At 46.2% G+C, this 14,104-nt stretch overlaps 28 non-coding genes across 28 annotated transcripts; all 28 read right to left on the reverse strand.

Moving 5' to 3' along the window:
* Positions 1–105: 105 nt before the first annotated feature.
* trnai-uau (transfer RNA isoleucine (anticodon UAU)) lies at positions 106–199 on the reverse strand. Its single transcript has 2 exons — positions 162–199; positions 106–141 (listed from the first exon to the last, which is right to left on the reverse strand). It is a non-coding gene; the product is annotated as a tRNA-Ile (tRNA).
* A 413-nt stretch (positions 200–612) lies between these two features.
* trnai-uau (transfer RNA isoleucine (anticodon UAU)) lies at positions 613–706 on the reverse strand. Its single transcript has 2 exons — positions 669–706; positions 613–648 (listed from the first exon to the last, which is right to left on the reverse strand). It is a non-coding gene; the product is annotated as a tRNA-Ile (tRNA).
* A 405-nt stretch (positions 707–1,111) lies between these two features.
* On the reverse strand, positions 1,112–1,205 carry trnai-uau (transfer RNA isoleucine (anticodon UAU)). The gene is made up of 2 exons: positions 1,168–1,205; positions 1,112–1,147 (listed from the first exon to the last, which is right to left on the reverse strand). It is a non-coding gene; the product is annotated as a tRNA-Ile (tRNA).
* A 412-nt stretch (positions 1,206–1,617) lies between these two features.
* Positions 1,618–1,711, reverse strand: trnai-uau (transfer RNA isoleucine (anticodon UAU)). Its single transcript has 2 exons — positions 1,674–1,711; positions 1,618–1,653 (listed from the first exon to the last, which is right to left on the reverse strand). It is a non-coding gene; the product is annotated as a tRNA-Ile (tRNA).
* A 413-nt stretch (positions 1,712–2,124) lies between these two features.
* On the reverse strand, positions 2,125–2,218 carry trnai-uau (transfer RNA isoleucine (anticodon UAU)). Its single transcript has 2 exons — positions 2,181–2,218; positions 2,125–2,160 (listed from the first exon to the last, which is right to left on the reverse strand). It is a non-coding gene; the product is annotated as a tRNA-Ile (tRNA).
* Positions 2,219–2,605: 387 nt separating this feature from the next.
* On the reverse strand, positions 2,606–2,699 carry trnai-uau (transfer RNA isoleucine (anticodon UAU)). The gene is made up of 2 exons: positions 2,662–2,699; positions 2,606–2,641 (listed from the first exon to the last, which is right to left on the reverse strand). It is a non-coding gene; the product is annotated as a tRNA-Ile (tRNA).
* Positions 2,700–3,086: 387 nt separating this feature from the next.
* On the reverse strand, positions 3,087–3,180 carry trnai-uau (transfer RNA isoleucine (anticodon UAU)). The gene is made up of 2 exons: positions 3,143–3,180; positions 3,087–3,122 (listed from the first exon to the last, which is right to left on the reverse strand). It is a non-coding gene; the product is annotated as a tRNA-Ile (tRNA).
* A 413-nt stretch (positions 3,181–3,593) lies between these two features.
* On the reverse strand, positions 3,594–3,687 carry trnai-uau (transfer RNA isoleucine (anticodon UAU)). The gene is made up of 2 exons: positions 3,650–3,687; positions 3,594–3,629 (listed from the first exon to the last, which is right to left on the reverse strand). It is a non-coding gene; the product is annotated as a tRNA-Ile (tRNA).
* Positions 3,688–4,100: 413 nt separating this feature from the next.
* On the reverse strand, positions 4,101–4,194 carry trnai-uau (transfer RNA isoleucine (anticodon UAU)). Its single transcript has 2 exons — positions 4,157–4,194; positions 4,101–4,136 (listed from the first exon to the last, which is right to left on the reverse strand). It is a non-coding gene; the product is annotated as a tRNA-Ile (tRNA).
* Positions 4,195–4,607: 413 nt separating this feature from the next.
* On the reverse strand, positions 4,608–4,701 carry trnai-uau (transfer RNA isoleucine (anticodon UAU)). Its single transcript has 2 exons — positions 4,664–4,701; positions 4,608–4,643 (listed from the first exon to the last, which is right to left on the reverse strand). It is a non-coding gene; the product is annotated as a tRNA-Ile (tRNA).
* A 413-nt stretch (positions 4,702–5,114) lies between these two features.
* trnai-uau (transfer RNA isoleucine (anticodon UAU)) lies at positions 5,115–5,208 on the reverse strand. The gene is made up of 2 exons: positions 5,171–5,208; positions 5,115–5,150 (listed from the first exon to the last, which is right to left on the reverse strand). It is a non-coding gene; the product is annotated as a tRNA-Ile (tRNA).
* Positions 5,209–5,621: 413 nt separating this feature from the next.
* Positions 5,622–5,715, reverse strand: trnai-uau (transfer RNA isoleucine (anticodon UAU)). Its single transcript has 2 exons — positions 5,678–5,715; positions 5,622–5,657 (listed from the first exon to the last, which is right to left on the reverse strand). It is a non-coding gene; the product is annotated as a tRNA-Ile (tRNA).
* Positions 5,716–6,128: 413 nt separating this feature from the next.
* Positions 6,129–6,222, reverse strand: trnai-uau (transfer RNA isoleucine (anticodon UAU)). The gene is made up of 2 exons: positions 6,185–6,222; positions 6,129–6,164 (listed from the first exon to the last, which is right to left on the reverse strand). It is a non-coding gene; the product is annotated as a tRNA-Ile (tRNA).
* Positions 6,223–6,635: 413 nt separating this feature from the next.
* trnai-uau (transfer RNA isoleucine (anticodon UAU)) lies at positions 6,636–6,729 on the reverse strand. The gene is made up of 2 exons: positions 6,692–6,729; positions 6,636–6,671 (listed from the first exon to the last, which is right to left on the reverse strand). It is a non-coding gene; the product is annotated as a tRNA-Ile (tRNA).
* A 413-nt stretch (positions 6,730–7,142) lies between these two features.
* On the reverse strand, positions 7,143–7,236 carry trnai-uau (transfer RNA isoleucine (anticodon UAU)). Its single transcript has 2 exons — positions 7,199–7,236; positions 7,143–7,178 (listed from the first exon to the last, which is right to left on the reverse strand). It is a non-coding gene; the product is annotated as a tRNA-Ile (tRNA).
* A 413-nt stretch (positions 7,237–7,649) lies between these two features.
* trnai-uau (transfer RNA isoleucine (anticodon UAU)) lies at positions 7,650–7,743 on the reverse strand. Its single transcript has 2 exons — positions 7,706–7,743; positions 7,650–7,685 (listed from the first exon to the last, which is right to left on the reverse strand). It is a non-coding gene; the product is annotated as a tRNA-Ile (tRNA).
* Positions 7,744–8,156: 413 nt separating this feature from the next.
* trnai-uau (transfer RNA isoleucine (anticodon UAU)) lies at positions 8,157–8,250 on the reverse strand. Its single transcript has 2 exons — positions 8,213–8,250; positions 8,157–8,192 (listed from the first exon to the last, which is right to left on the reverse strand). It is a non-coding gene; the product is annotated as a tRNA-Ile (tRNA).
* A 387-nt stretch (positions 8,251–8,637) lies between these two features.
* Positions 8,638–8,731, reverse strand: trnai-uau (transfer RNA isoleucine (anticodon UAU)). Its single transcript has 2 exons — positions 8,694–8,731; positions 8,638–8,673 (listed from the first exon to the last, which is right to left on the reverse strand). It is a non-coding gene; the product is annotated as a tRNA-Ile (tRNA).
* A 412-nt stretch (positions 8,732–9,143) lies between these two features.
* trnai-uau (transfer RNA isoleucine (anticodon UAU)) lies at positions 9,144–9,237 on the reverse strand. Its single transcript has 2 exons — positions 9,200–9,237; positions 9,144–9,179 (listed from the first exon to the last, which is right to left on the reverse strand). It is a non-coding gene; the product is annotated as a tRNA-Ile (tRNA).
* A 413-nt stretch (positions 9,238–9,650) lies between these two features.
* Positions 9,651–9,744, reverse strand: trnai-uau (transfer RNA isoleucine (anticodon UAU)). Its single transcript has 2 exons — positions 9,707–9,744; positions 9,651–9,686 (listed from the first exon to the last, which is right to left on the reverse strand). It is a non-coding gene; the product is annotated as a tRNA-Ile (tRNA).
* Positions 9,745–10,157: 413 nt separating this feature from the next.
* Positions 10,158–10,251, reverse strand: trnai-uau (transfer RNA isoleucine (anticodon UAU)). Its single transcript has 2 exons — positions 10,214–10,251; positions 10,158–10,193 (listed from the first exon to the last, which is right to left on the reverse strand). It is a non-coding gene; the product is annotated as a tRNA-Ile (tRNA).
* Positions 10,252–10,665: 414 nt separating this feature from the next.
* On the reverse strand, positions 10,666–10,759 carry trnai-uau (transfer RNA isoleucine (anticodon UAU)). Its single transcript has 2 exons — positions 10,722–10,759; positions 10,666–10,701 (listed from the first exon to the last, which is right to left on the reverse strand). It is a non-coding gene; the product is annotated as a tRNA-Ile (tRNA).
* Positions 10,760–11,172: 413 nt separating this feature from the next.
* On the reverse strand, positions 11,173–11,266 carry trnai-uau (transfer RNA isoleucine (anticodon UAU)). Its single transcript has 2 exons — positions 11,229–11,266; positions 11,173–11,208 (listed from the first exon to the last, which is right to left on the reverse strand). It is a non-coding gene; the product is annotated as a tRNA-Ile (tRNA).
* A 413-nt stretch (positions 11,267–11,679) lies between these two features.
* trnai-uau (transfer RNA isoleucine (anticodon UAU)) lies at positions 11,680–11,773 on the reverse strand. The gene is made up of 2 exons: positions 11,736–11,773; positions 11,680–11,715 (listed from the first exon to the last, which is right to left on the reverse strand). It is a non-coding gene; the product is annotated as a tRNA-Ile (tRNA).
* A 413-nt stretch (positions 11,774–12,186) lies between these two features.
* Positions 12,187–12,282, reverse strand: trnai-uau (transfer RNA isoleucine (anticodon UAU)). The gene is made up of 2 exons: positions 12,243–12,282; positions 12,187–12,222 (listed from the first exon to the last, which is right to left on the reverse strand). It is a non-coding gene; the product is annotated as a tRNA-Ile (tRNA).
* Positions 12,283–12,694: 412 nt separating this feature from the next.
* On the reverse strand, positions 12,695–12,788 carry trnai-uau (transfer RNA isoleucine (anticodon UAU)). The gene is made up of 2 exons: positions 12,751–12,788; positions 12,695–12,730 (listed from the first exon to the last, which is right to left on the reverse strand). It is a non-coding gene; the product is annotated as a tRNA-Ile (tRNA).
* A 413-nt stretch (positions 12,789–13,201) lies between these two features.
* Positions 13,202–13,295, reverse strand: trnai-uau (transfer RNA isoleucine (anticodon UAU)). Its single transcript has 2 exons — positions 13,258–13,295; positions 13,202–13,237 (listed from the first exon to the last, which is right to left on the reverse strand). It is a non-coding gene; the product is annotated as a tRNA-Ile (tRNA).
* A 413-nt stretch (positions 13,296–13,708) lies between these two features.
* On the reverse strand, positions 13,709–13,802 carry trnai-uau (transfer RNA isoleucine (anticodon UAU)). The gene is made up of 2 exons: positions 13,765–13,802; positions 13,709–13,744 (listed from the first exon to the last, which is right to left on the reverse strand). It is a non-coding gene; the product is annotated as a tRNA-Ile (tRNA).
* Between the last annotated feature and the right edge of the window lie 302 nt (positions 13,803–14,104).

Consider the following 14,104-nt stretch of genomic DNA (forward strand, 5'->3'; position numbering starts at 1 on the left):
CTGACCTGTTATCTCAATGACATACCAACTACTTATGAAATAGATTGAATAAATTATCCTTTTCTGGACAAGAAGTAGACAGGCAGAGGGTTCAAGAAAAGCAATTGCTCCTGGTGAGGCTCGAACTCACAACCTCGGCATTGCTTCACTGCATACTGCTGTATAAGTACCACGCGCTAACCGACTGCGCCACAGGAGCTATGCAAAGAACTGTCACTGATCACAATTTTTTGCACAAACATAGCTGTACGATATTCAGTCCAAGTCAGTACTACAATTGACCTGCCTGGCAAGCTCAGGCGTTTGAGCATGAGCCTCTTAATCTCAGAATCGTAGGGTCGATACCACAAATGGGGTGATTCTTGTCTGAGCCGAAGCACCAACTCACTTTGCAAACAGCCATTCACCTGGACTTTCGAGCAGGCTTGCCACTCTGCATTGCTGACGTGTCAGGCATAGCTGGTGATACAGAAGACTATGGATTTGAATCGTAGCTGTGCCTGCACTCTGACCTGTTATCTCAATGACATACCAACTACTTATGAAATAGATTGAATAAATGATCCTTTTCTGGACAAGAAGTAGACAGGCAGAGGGTTCAAGAAAAGCAATTGCTCCTGGTGAGGCTCGAACTCACAACCTCGGCATTGCTTCACTGCATACTGCTGTATAAGTACCACGCGCTAACCGACTGCGCCACAGGAGCTATGCAAAGAACTGTCACTGATCACAATTTTTTGCACAAACATAGCTGTACGATATTCAGTCCAAGTCAGTACTACAATTGACCTGCCTGGCAAGCTCAGGCGTTTGAGCATGAGCCTCTTAATCTCAGAATCGATACCACAAATGGGGTGATTCTTGTCTGAGCCGAAGCACCAACTCACTTTGCAAACAGCCATTCACCTGGACTTTCGAGCAGGCTTGCCACTGTGCATTGCTGACGTGTCAGGCATAGCTGGTGATACAGAAGACTATGGATTTGAATCGTAGCTGTGCCTGCACTCTGACCTGTTATCTCAATGACATACCAACTACTTATGAAATAGATTGAATAAATTATCCTTTTCTGGACAAGAAGTAGACAGGCAGAGGGTTCAAGAAAAGTAATTGCTCCTGGTGAGGCTCGAACTCACAACCTCGGCATTGCTTCACTGCATACTGCTGTATAAGTACCACGCGCTAACCGACTGCGCCACAGGAGCTATGCAAAGAACTGTCACTGATCACAATTTTTGCACAAACATAGCTGTACGATATTCAGTCCAAGTCAGTACTACAATTGACCTGCCTGGCAAGCTCAGGCGTTTGAGCATGAGCCTCTTAATCTCAGAATCGTAGGGTCGATACCACAAATGGGGTGATTCTTGTCTGAGCCGAAGCACCAACTCACTTTGCAAACAGCCATTCACCTGGACTTTCGAGCAGGCTTGCCACTCTGCATTGCTGACGTGTCAGGCATAGCTGGTGATACAGAAGACTATGGATTTGAATCGTAGCTGTGCCTGCACTCTGACCTGTTATCTCAATGACATACCAACTACTTATGAAATAGATTGAATAAATTATCCTTTTCTGGACAAGAAGTAGACAGGCAGAGGGTTCAAGAAAAGTAATTGCTCCTGGTGAGGCTCGAACTCACAACCTCGGCATTGCTTCACTGCATACTGCTGTATAAGTACCACGCGCTAACCGACTGCGCCACAGGAGCTATGCAAAGAACTGTCACTGATCACAATTTTTTGCACAAACATAGCTGTACGATATTCAGTCCAAGTCAGTACTACAATTGACCTGCCTGGCAAGCTCAGGCGTTTGAGCATGAGCCTCTTAATCTCAGAATCGTAGGGTCGATACCACAAATGGGGTGATTCTTGTCTGAGCCGAAGCACCAACTCACTTTGCAAACAGCCATTCACCTGGACTTTCGAGCAGGCTTGCCACTCTGCATTGCTGACGTGTCAGGCATAGCTGGTGATACAGAAGACTATGGATTTGAATCGTAGCTGTGCCTGCACTCTGACCTGTTATCTCAATGACATACCAACTACTTATGAAATAGATTGAATAAATTATCCTTTTCTGGACAAGAAGTAGACAGGCAGAGGGTTCAAGAAAAGAAATTGCTCCTGGTGAGGCTCGAACTCACAACCTCGGCATTGCTTCACTGCATACTGCTGTATAAGTACCACGCGCTAACCGACTGCGCCACAGGAGCTATGCAAAGGACTACATAGCTGTACGATATTCAGTCCAAGTCAGTACTACAATTGACCTGCCTGGCAAGCTCAGGCGTTTGAGCATGAGCCTCTTAATCTCAGAATCGTAGGGTCGATACCACAAATGGGGTGATTCTTGTCTGAGCCGAAGCACCAACTCACTTTGCAAACAGCCATTCACCTGGACTTTCGAGCAGGCTTGCCACTCTGCATTGCTGACGTGTCAGGCATAGCTGGTGATACAGAAGACTATGGATTTGAATCGTAGCTGTGCCTGCACTCTGACCTGTTATCTCAATGACATACCAACTACTTATGAAATAGATTGAATAAATTATCCTTTTCTGGACAAGAAGTAGACAGGCAGAGGGTTCAAGAAAAGCAATTGCTCCTGGTGAGGCTCGAACTCACAACCTCGGCATTGCTTCACTGCATACTGCTGTATAAGTACCACGCGCTAACCGACTGCGCCACAGGAGCTATGCAAAGGACTACATAGCTGTACGATATTCAGTCCAAGTCAGTACTACAATTGACCTGCCTGGCAAGCTCAGGCGTTTGAGCATGAGCCTCTTAATCTCAGAATCGTAGGGTCGATACCACAAATGGGGTGATTCTTGTCTGAGCCGAAGCACCAACTCACTTTGCAAACAGCCATTCACCTGGACTTTCGAGCAGGCTTGCCACTCTGCATTGCTGACGTGTCAGGCATAGCTGGTGATACAGAAGACTATGGATTTGAATCGTAGCTGTGCCTGCACTCTGACCTGTTATCTCAATGACATACCAACTACTTATGAAATAGATTGAATAAATTATCCTTTTCTGGACAAGAAGTAGACAGGCAGAGGGTTCAAGAAAAGAAATTGCTCCTGGTGAGGCTCGAACTCACAACCTCGGCATTGCTTCACTGCATACTGCTGTATAAGTACCACGCGCTAACCGACTGCGCCACAGGAGCTATGCAAAGAACTGTCACTGATCACAATTTTTTGCACAAACATAGCTGTACGATATTCAGTCCAAGTCAGTACTACAATTGACCTGCCTGGCAAGCTCAGGCGTTTGAGCATGAGCCTCTTAATCTCAGAATCGTAGGGTCGATACCACAAATGGGGTGATTCTTGTCTGAGCCGAAGCACCAACTCACTTTGCAAACAGCCATTCACCTGGACTTTCGAGCAGGCTTGCCACTCTGCATTGCTGACGTGTCAGGCATAGCTGGTGATACAGAAGACTATGGATTTGAATCGTAGCTGTGCCTGCACTCTGACCTGTTATCTCAATGACATACCAACTACTTATGAAATAGATTGAATAAATTATCCTTTTCTGGACAAGAAGTAGACAGGCAGAGGGTTCAAGAAAAGCAATTGCTCCTGGTGAGGCTCGAACTCACAACCTCGGCATTGCTTCACTGCATACTGCTGTATAAGTACCACGCGCTAACCGACTGCGCCACAGGAGCTATGCAAAGAACTGTCACTGATCACAATTTTTTGCACAAACATAGCTGTACGATATTCAGTCCAAGTCAGTACTACAATTGACCTGCCTGGCAAGCTCAGGCGTTTGAGCATGAGCCTCTTAATCTCAGAATCGTAGGGTCGATACCACAAATGGGGTGATTCTTGTCTGAGCCGAAGCACCAACTCACTTTGCAAACAGCCATTCACCTGGACTTTCGAGCAGGCTTGCCACTCTGCATTGCTGACGTGTCAGGCATAGCTGGTGATACAGAAGACTATGGATTTGAATCGTAGCTGTGCCTGCACTCTGACCTGTTATCTCAATGACATACCAACTACTTATGAAATAGATTGAATAAATTATCCTTTTCTGGACAAGAAGTAGACAGGCAGAGGGTTCAAGAAAAGCAATTGCTCCTGGTGAGGCTCGAACTCACAACCTCGGCATTGCTTCACTGCATACTGCTGTATAAGTACCACGCGCTAACCGACTGCGCCACAGGAGCTATGCAAAGAACTGTCACTGATCACAATTTTTTGCACAAACATAGCTGTACGATATTCAGTCCAAGTCAGTACTACAATTGACCTGCCTGGCAAGCTCAGGCGTTTGAGCATGAGCCTCTTAATCTCAGAATCGTAGGGTCGATACCACAAATGGGGTGATTCTTGTCTGAGCCGAAGCACCAACTCACTTTGCAAACAGCCATTCACCTGGACTTTCGAGCAGGCTTGCCACTCTGCATTGCTGACGTGTCAGGCATAGCTGGTGATACAGAAGACTATGGATTTGAATCGTAGCTGTGCCTGCACTCTGACCTGTTATCTCAATGACATACCAACTACTTATGAAATAGATTGAATAAATTATCCTTTTCTGGACAAGAAGTAGACAGGCAGAGGGTTCAAGAAAAGCAATTGCTCCTGGTGAGGCTCGAACTCACAACCTCGGCATTGCTTCACTGCATACTGCTGTATAAGTACCACGCGCTAACCGACTGCGCCACAGGAGCTATGCAAAGAACTGTCACTGATCACAATTTTTGCACAAACATAGCTGTACGATATTCAGTCCAAGTCAGTACTACAATTGACCTGCCTGGCAAGCTCAGGCGTTTGAGCATGAGCCTCTTAATCTCAGAATCGTAGGGTCGATACCACAAATGGGGTGATTCTTGTCTGAGCCGAAGCACCAACTCACTTTGCAAACAGCCATTCACCTGGACTTTCGAGCAGGCTTGCCACTCTGCATTGCTGACGTGTCAGGCATAGCTGGTGATACAGAAGACTATGGATTTGAATCGTAGCTGTGCCTGCACTCTGACCTGTTATCTCAATGACATACCAACTACTTATGAAATAGATTGAATAAATTATCCTTTTCTGGACAAGAAGTAGACAGGCAGAGGGTTCAAGAAAAGCAAATTGCTCCTGGTGAGGCTCGAACTCACAACCTCGGCATTGCTTCACTGCATACTGCTGTATAAGTACCACGCGCTAACCGACTGCGCCACAGGAGCTATGCAAAGAACTGTCACTGATCACAATTTTTTGCACAAACATAGCTGTACGATATTCAGTCCAAGTCAGTACTACAATTGACCTGCCTGGCAAGCTCAGGCGTTTGAGCATGAGCCTCTTAATCTCAGAATCGTAGGGTCGATACCACAAATGGGGTGATTCTTGTCTGAGCCGAAGCACCAACTCACTTTGCAAACAGCCATTCACCTGGACTTTCGAGCAGGCTTGCCACTCTGCATTGCTGACGTGTCAGGCATAGCTGGTGATACAGAAGACTATGGATTTGAATCGTAGCTGTGCCTGCACTCTGACCTGTTATCTCAATGACATACCAACTACTTATGAAATAGATTGAATAAATTATCCTTTTCTGGACAAGAAGTAGACAGGCAGAGGGTTCAAGAAAAGAAATTGCTCCTGGTGAGGCTCGAACTCACAACCTCGGCATTGCTTCACTGCATACTGCTGTATAAGTACCACGCGCTAACCGACTGCGCCACAGGAGCTATGCAAAGAACTGTCACTGATCACAATTTTTTGCACAAACATAGCTGTACGATATTCAGTCCAAGTCAGTACTACAATTGACCTGCCTGGCAAGCTCAGGCGTTTGAGCATGAGCCTCTTAATCTCAGAATCGTAGGGTCGATACCACAAATGGGGTGATTCTTGTCTGAGCCGAAGCACCAACTCACTTTGCAAACAGCCATTCACCTGGACTTTCGAGCAGGCTTGCCACTCTGCATTGCTGACGTGTCAGGCATAGCTGGTGATACAGAAGACTATGGATTTGAATCGTAGCTGTGCCTGCACTCTGACCTGTTATCTCAATGACATACCAACTACTTATGAAATAGATTGAATAAATTATCCTTTTCTGGACAAGAAGTAGACAGGCAGAGGGTTCAAGAAAAGCAATTGCTCCTGGTGAGGCTCGAACTCACAACCTCGGCATTGCTTCACTGCATACTGCTGTATAAGTACCACGCGCTAACCGACTGCGCCACAGGAGCTATGCAAAGAACTGTCACTGATCACAATTTTTTGCACAAACATAGCTGTACGATATTCAGTCCAAGTCAGTACTACAATTGACCTGCCTGGCAAGCTCAGGCGTTTGAGCATGAGCCTCTTAATCTCAGAATCGTAGGGTCGATACCACAAATGGGGTGATTCTTGTCTGAGCCGAAGCACCAACTCACTTTGCAAACAGCCATTCACCTGGACTTTCGAGCAGGCTTGCCACTCTGCATTGCTGACGTGTCAGGCATAGCTGGTGATACAGAAGACTATGGATTTGAATCGTAGCTGTGCCTGCACTCTGACCTGTTATCTCAATGACATACCAACTACTTATGAAATAGATTGAATAAATTATCCTTTTCTGGACAAGAAGTAGACAGGCAGAGGGTTCAAGAAAAGCAATTGCTCCTGGTGAGGCTCGAACTCACAACCTCGGCATTGCTTCACTGCATACTGCTGTATAAGTACCACGCGCTAACCGACTGCGCCACAGGAGCTATGCAAAGAACTGTCACTGATCACAATTTTTTGCACAAACATAGCTGTACGATATTCAGTCCAAGTCAGTACTACAATTGACCTGCCTGGCAAGCTCAGGCGTTTGAGCATGAGCCTCTTAATCTCAGAATCGTAGGGTCGATACCACAAATGGGGTGATTCTTGTCTGAGCCGAAGCACCAACTCACTTTGCAAACAGCCATTCACCTGGACTTTCGAGCAGGCTTGCCACTCTGCATTGCTGACGTGTCAGGCATAGCTGGTGATACAGAAGACTATGGATTTGAATCGTAGCTGTGCCTGCACTCTGACCTGTTATCTCAATGACATACCAACTACTTATGAAATAGATTGAATAAATTATCCTTTTCTGGACAAGAAGTAGACAGGCAGAGGGTTCAAGAAAAGAAATTGCTCCTGGTGAGGCTCGAACTCACAACCTCGGCATTGCTTCACTGCATACTGCTGTATAAGTACCACGCGCTAACCGACTGCGCCACAGGAGCTATGCAAAGAACTGTCACTGATCACAATTTTTTGCACAAACATAGCTGTACGATATTCAGTCCAAGTCAGTACTACAATTGACCTGCCTGGCAAGCTCAGGCGTTTGAGCATGAGCCTCTTAATCTCAGAATCGTAGGGTCGATACCACAAATGGGGTGATTCTTGTCTGAGCCGAAGCACCAACTCACTTTGCAAACAGCCATTCACCTGGACTTTCGAGCAGGCTTGCCACTCTGCATTGCTGACGTGTCAGGCATAGCTGGTGATACAGAAGACTATGGATTTGAATCGTAGCTGTGCCTGCACTCTGACCTGTTATCTCAATGACATACCAACTACTTATGAAATAGATTGAATAAATTATCCTTTTCTGGACAAGAAGTAGACAGGCAGAGGGTTCAAGAAAAGCAATTGCTCCTGGTGAGGCTCGAACTCACAACCTCGGCATTGCTTCACTGCATACTGCTGTATAAGTACCACGCGCTAACCGACTGCGCCACAGGAGCTATGCAAAGAACTGTCACTGATCACAATTTTTTGCACAAACATAGCTGTACGATATTCAGTCCAAGTCAGTACTACAATTGACCTGCCTGGCAAGCTCAGGCGTTTGAGCATGAGCCTCTTAATCTCAGAATCGTAGGGTCGATACCACAAATGGGGTGATTCTTGTCTGAGCCGAAGCACCAACTCACTTTGCAAACAGCCATTCACCTGGACTTTCGAGCAGGCTTGCCACTCTGCATTGCTGACGTGTCAGGCATAGCTGGTGATACAGAAGACTATGGATTTGAATCGTAGCTGTGCCTGCACTCTGACCTGTTATCTCAATGACATACCAACTACTTATGAAATAGATTGAATAAATTATCCTTTTCTGGACAAGAAGTAGACAGGCAGAGGGTTCAAGAAAAGAAATTGCTCCTGGTGAGGCTCGAACTCACAACCTCGGCATTGCTTCACTGCATACTGCTGTATAAGTACCACGCGCTAACCGACTGCGCCACAGGAGCTATGCAAAGGACTACATAGCTGTACGATATTCAGTCCAAGTCAGTACTACAATTGACCTGCCTGGCAAGCTCAGGCGTTTGAGCATGAGCCTCTTAATCTCAGAATCGTAGGGTCGATACCACAAATGGGGTGATTCTTGTCTGAGCCGAAGCACCAACTCACTTTGCAAACAGCCATTCACCTGGACTTTCGAGCAGGCTTGCCACTCTGCATTGCTGACGTGTCAGGCATAGCTGGTGATACAGAAGACTATGGATTTGAATCGTAGCTGTGCCTGCACTCTGACCTGTTATCTCAATGACATACCAACTACTTATGAAATAGATTGAATAAATTATCCTTTTCTGGACAAGAAGTAGACAGGCAGAGGGTTCAAGAAAAGCAATTGCTCCTGGTGAGGCTCGAACTCACAACCTCGGCATTGCTTCACTGCATACTGCTGTATAAGTACCACGCGCTAACCGACTGCGCCACAGGAGCTATGCAAAGAACTGTCACTGATCACAATTTTTGCACAAACATAGCTGTACGATATTCAGTCCAAGTCAGTACTACAATTGACCTGCCTGGCAAGCTCAGGCGTTTGAGCATGAGCCTCTTAATCTCAGAATCGTAGGGTCGATACCACAAATGGGGTGATTCTTGTCTGAGCCGAAGCACCAACTCACTTTGCAAACAGCCATTCACCTGGACTTTCGAGCAGGCTTGCCACTCTGCATTGCTGACGTGTCAGGCATAGCTGGTGATACAGAAGACTATGGATTTGAATCGTAGCTGTGCCTGCACTCTGACCTGTTATCTCAATGACATACCAACTACTTATGAAATAGATTGAATAAATTATCCTTTTCTGGACAAGAAGTAGACAGGCAGAGGGTTCAAGAAAAGCAATTGCTCCTGGTGAGGCTCGAACTCACAACCTCGGCATTGCTTCACTGCATACTGCTGTATAAGTACCACGCGCTAACCGACTGCGCCACAGGAGCTATGCAAAGAACTGTCACTGATCACAATTTTTTGCACAAACATAGCTGTACGATATTCAGTCCAAGTCAGTACTACAATTGACCTGCCTGGCAAGCTCAGGCGTTTGAGCATGAGCCTCTTAATCTCAGAATCGTAGGGTCGATACCACAAATGGGGTGATTCTTGTCTGAGCCGAAGCACCAACTCACTTTGCAAACAGCCATTCACCTGGACTTTCGAGCAGGCTTGCCACTCTGCATTGCTGACGTGTCAGGCATAGCTGGTGATACAGAAGACTATGGATTTGAATCGTAGCTGTGCCTGCACTCTGACCTGTTATCTCAATGACATACCAACTACTTATGAAATAGATTGAATAAATTATCCTTTTCTGGACAAGAAGTAGACAGGCAGAGGGTTCAAGAAAAGAAATTGCTCCTGGTGAGGCTCGAACTCACAACCTCGGCATTGCTTCACTGCATACTGCTGTATAAGTACCACGCGCTAACCGACTGCGCCACAGGAGCTATGCAAAGAACTGTCACTGATCACAATTTTTTGCACAAACATAGCTGTACGATATTCAGTCCAAGTCAGTACTACAATTGACCTGCCTGGCAAGCTCAGGCGTTTGAGCATGAGCCTCTTAATCTCAGAATCGTAGGGTCGATACCACAAATGGGGTGATTCTTGTCTGAGCCGAAGCACCAACTCACTTTGCAAACAGCCATTCACCTGGACTTTCGAGCAGGCTTGCCACTCTGCATTGCTGACGTGTCAGGCATAGCTGGTGATACAGAAGACTATGGATTTGAATCGTAGCTGTGCCTGCACTCTGACCTGTTATCTCAATGACATACCAACTACTTATGAAATAGATTGAATAAATTATCCTTTTCTGGACAAGAAGTAGACAGGCAGAGGGTTCAAGAAAAGAAATTGCTCCTGGTGAGGCTCGAACTCACAACCTCGGCATTGCTTCACTGCATACTGCTGTATAAGTACCACGCGCTAACCGACTGCGCCACAGGAGCTATGCAAAGAACTGTCACTGATCACAATTTTTTGCACAAACATAGCTGTACGATATTCAGTCCAAGTCAGTACTACAATTGACCTGCCTGGCAAGCTCAGGCGTTTGAGCATGAGCCTCTTAATCTCAGAATCGTAGGGTCGATACCACAAATGGGGTGATTCTTGTCTGAGCCGAAGCACCAACTCACTTTGCAAACAGCCATTCACCTGGACTTTCGAGCAGGCTTGCCACTCTGCATTGCTGACGTGTCAGGCATAGCTGGTGATACAGAAGACTATGGATTTGAATCGTAGCTGTGCCTGCACTCTGACCTGTTATCTCAATGACATACCAACTACTTATGAAATAGATTGAATAAATTATCCTTTTCTGGACAAGAAGTAGACAGGCAGAGGGTTCAAGAAAAGCAAATTGCTCCTGGTGAGGCTCGAACTCACAACCTCGGCATTGCTTCACTGCATACTGCTGTATAAGTACCACGCGCTAACCGACTGCGCCACAGGAGCTATGCAAAGAACTGTCACTGATCACAATTTTTTGCACAAACATAGCTGTACGATATTCAGTCCAAGTCAGTACTACAATTGACCTGCCTGGCAAGCTCAGGCGTTTGAGCATGAGCCTCTTAATCTCAGAATCGTAGGGTCGATACCACAAATGGGGTGATTCTTGTCTGAGCCGAAGCACCAACTCACTTTGCAAACAGCCATTCACCTGGACTTTCGAGCAGGCTTGCCACTCTGCATTGCTGACGTGTCAGGCATAGCTGGTGATACAGAAGACTATGGATTTGAATCGTAGCTGTGCCTGCACTCTGACCTGTTATCTCAATGACATACCAACTACTTATGAAATAGATTGAATAAATTATCCTTTTCTGGACAAGAAGTAGACAGGCAGAGGGTTCAAGAAAAGCAATTGCTCCTGGTGAGGCTCGAACTCACAACCTCGGCATTGCTTCACTGCATACTGCTGTATAAGTACCACGCGCTAACCGACTGCGCCACAGGAGCTATGCAAAGAACTGTCACTGATCACAATTTTTTGCACAAACATAGCTGTACGATATTCAGTCCAAGTCAGTACTACAATTGACCTGCCTGGCAAGCTCAGGCGTTTGAGCATGAGCCTCTTAATCTCAGAATCGTAGGGTCGATACCACAAATGGGGTGATTCTTGTCTGAGCCGAAGCACCAACTCACTTTGCAAACAGCCATTCACCTGGACTTTCGAGCAGGCTTGCCACTCTGCATTGCTGACGTGTCAGGCATAGCTGGTGATACAGAAGACTATGGATTTGAATCGTAGCTGTGCCTGCACTCTGACCTGTTATCTCAATGACATACCAACTACTTATGAAATAGATTGAATAAATTATCCTTTTCTGGACAAGAAGTAGACAGGCAGAGGGTTCAAGAAAAGAAATTGCTCCTGGTGAGGCTCGAACTCACAACCTCGGCATTGCTTCACTGCATACTGCTGTATAAGTACCACGCGCTAACCGACTGCGCCACAGGAGCTATGCAAAGAACTGTCACTGATCACAATTTTTTGCACAAACATAGCTGTACGATATTCAGTCCAAGTCAGTACTACAATTGACCTGCCTGGCAAGCTCAGGCGTTTGAGCATGAGCCTCTTAATCTCAGAATCGTAGGGTCGATACCACAAATGGGGTGATTCTTGTCTGAGCCGAAGCACCAACTCACTTTGCAAACAGCCATTCACCTGGACTTTCGAGCAGGCTTGCCACTCTGCATTGCTGACGTGTCAGGCATAGCTGGTGATACAGAAGACTATGGATTTGAATCGTAGCTGTGCCTGCACTCTGACCTGTTATCTCAATGACATACCAACTACTTATGAAATAGATTGAATAAATTATCCTTTTCTGGACAAGAAGTAGACAGGCAGAGGGTTCAAGAAAAGCAATTGCTCCTGGTGAGGCTCGAACTCACAACCTCGGCATTGCTTCACTGCATACTGCTGTATAAGTACCACGCGCGCTAACCGACTGCGCCACAGGAGCTATGCAAAGAACTGTCACTGATCACAATTTTTGCACAAACATAGCTGTACGATATTCAGTCCAAGTCAGTACTACAATTGACCTGCCTGGCAAGCTCAGGCGTTTGAGCATGAGCCTCTTAATCTCAGAATCGTAGGGTCGATACCACAAATGGGGTGATTCTTGTCTGAGCCGAAGCACCAACTCACTTTGCAAACAGCCATTCACCTGGACTTTCGAGCAGGCTTGCCACTCTGCATTGCTGACGTGTCAGGCATAGCTGGTGATACAGAAGACTATGGATTTGAATCGTAGCTGTGCCTGCACTCTGACCTGTTATCTCAATGACATACCAACTACTTATGAAATAGATTGAATAAATTATCCTTTTCTGGACAAGAAGTAGACAGGCAGAGGGTTCAAGAAAAGCAATTGCTCCTGGTGAGGCTCGAACTCACAACCTCGGCATTGCTTCACTGCATACTGCTGTATAAGTACCACGCGCTAACCGACTGCGCCACAGGAGCTATGCAAAGAACTGTCACTGATCACAATTTTTTGCACAAACATAGCTGTACGATATTCAGTCCAAGTCAGTACTACAATTGACCTGCCTGGCAAGCTCAGGCGTTTGAGCATGAGCCTCTTAATCTCAGAATCGTAGGGTCGATACCACAAATGGGGTGATTCTTGTCTGAGCCGAAGCACCAACTCACTTTGCAAACAGCCATTCACCTGGACTTTCGAGCAGGCTTGCCACTCTGCATTGCTGACGTGTCAGGCATAGCTGGTGATACAGAAGACTATGGATTTGAATCGTAGCTGTGCCTGCACTCTGACCTGTTATCTCAATGACATACCAACTACTTATGAAATAGATTGAATAAATTATCCTTTTCTGGACAAGAAGTAGACAGGCAGAGGGTTCAAGAAAAGAAATTGCTCCTGGTGAGGCTCGAACTCACAACCTCGGCATTGCTTCACTGCATACTGCTGTATAAGTACCACGCGCTAACCGACTGCGCCACAGGAGCTATGCAAAGAACTGTCACTGATCACAATTTTTTGCACAAACATAGCTGTACGATATTCAGTCCAAGTCAGTACTACAATTGACCTGCCTGGCAAGCTCAGGCGTTTGAGCATGAGCCTCTTAATCTCAGAATCGTAGGGTCGATACCACAAATGGGGTGATTCTTGTCTGAGCCGAAGCACCAACTCACTTTGCAAACAGCCATTCACCTGGACTTTCGAGCAGGCTTGCCACTCTGCATTGCTGACGTGTCAGGCATAGCTGGTGATACAGAAGACTATGGATTTGAATCGTAGCTGTGCCTGCACTCTGACCTGTTATCTCAATGACATACCAACTACTTATGAAATAGATTGAATAAATTATCCTTTTCTGGACAAGAAGTAGACAGGCAGAGGGTTCAAGAAAAGCAATTGCTCCTGGTGAGGCTCGAACTCACAACCTCGGCATTGCTTCACTGCATACTGCTGTATAAGTACCACGCGCTAACCGACTGCGCCACAGGAGCTATGCAAAGAACTGTCACTGATCACAATTTTTTGCACAAACATAGCTGTACGATATTCAGTCCAAGTCAGTACTACAATTGACCTGCCTGGCAAGCTCAGGCGTTTGAGCATGAGCCTCTTAATCTCAGAATCGTAGGGTCGATACCACAAATGGGGTGATTCTTGTCTGAGCCGAAGCACCAACTCACTTTGCAAACAGCCATTCACCTGGACTTTCGAGCAGGCTTGCCACTCTGCATTGCTGACGTGTCAGGCATAGCTGGTGATACAGAAGACTATGGATTTGAATCGTAGCTGTGCC

This window comes from Oncorhynchus nerka, linkage group LG15 (assembly GCF_034236695.1).
Source record: "Oncorhynchus nerka isolate Pitt River linkage group LG15, Oner_Uvic_2.0, whole genome shotgun sequence".
Classification (NCBI taxonomy): Eukaryota; Metazoa; Chordata; class Actinopteri; order Salmoniformes; family Salmonidae; genus Oncorhynchus; species Oncorhynchus nerka.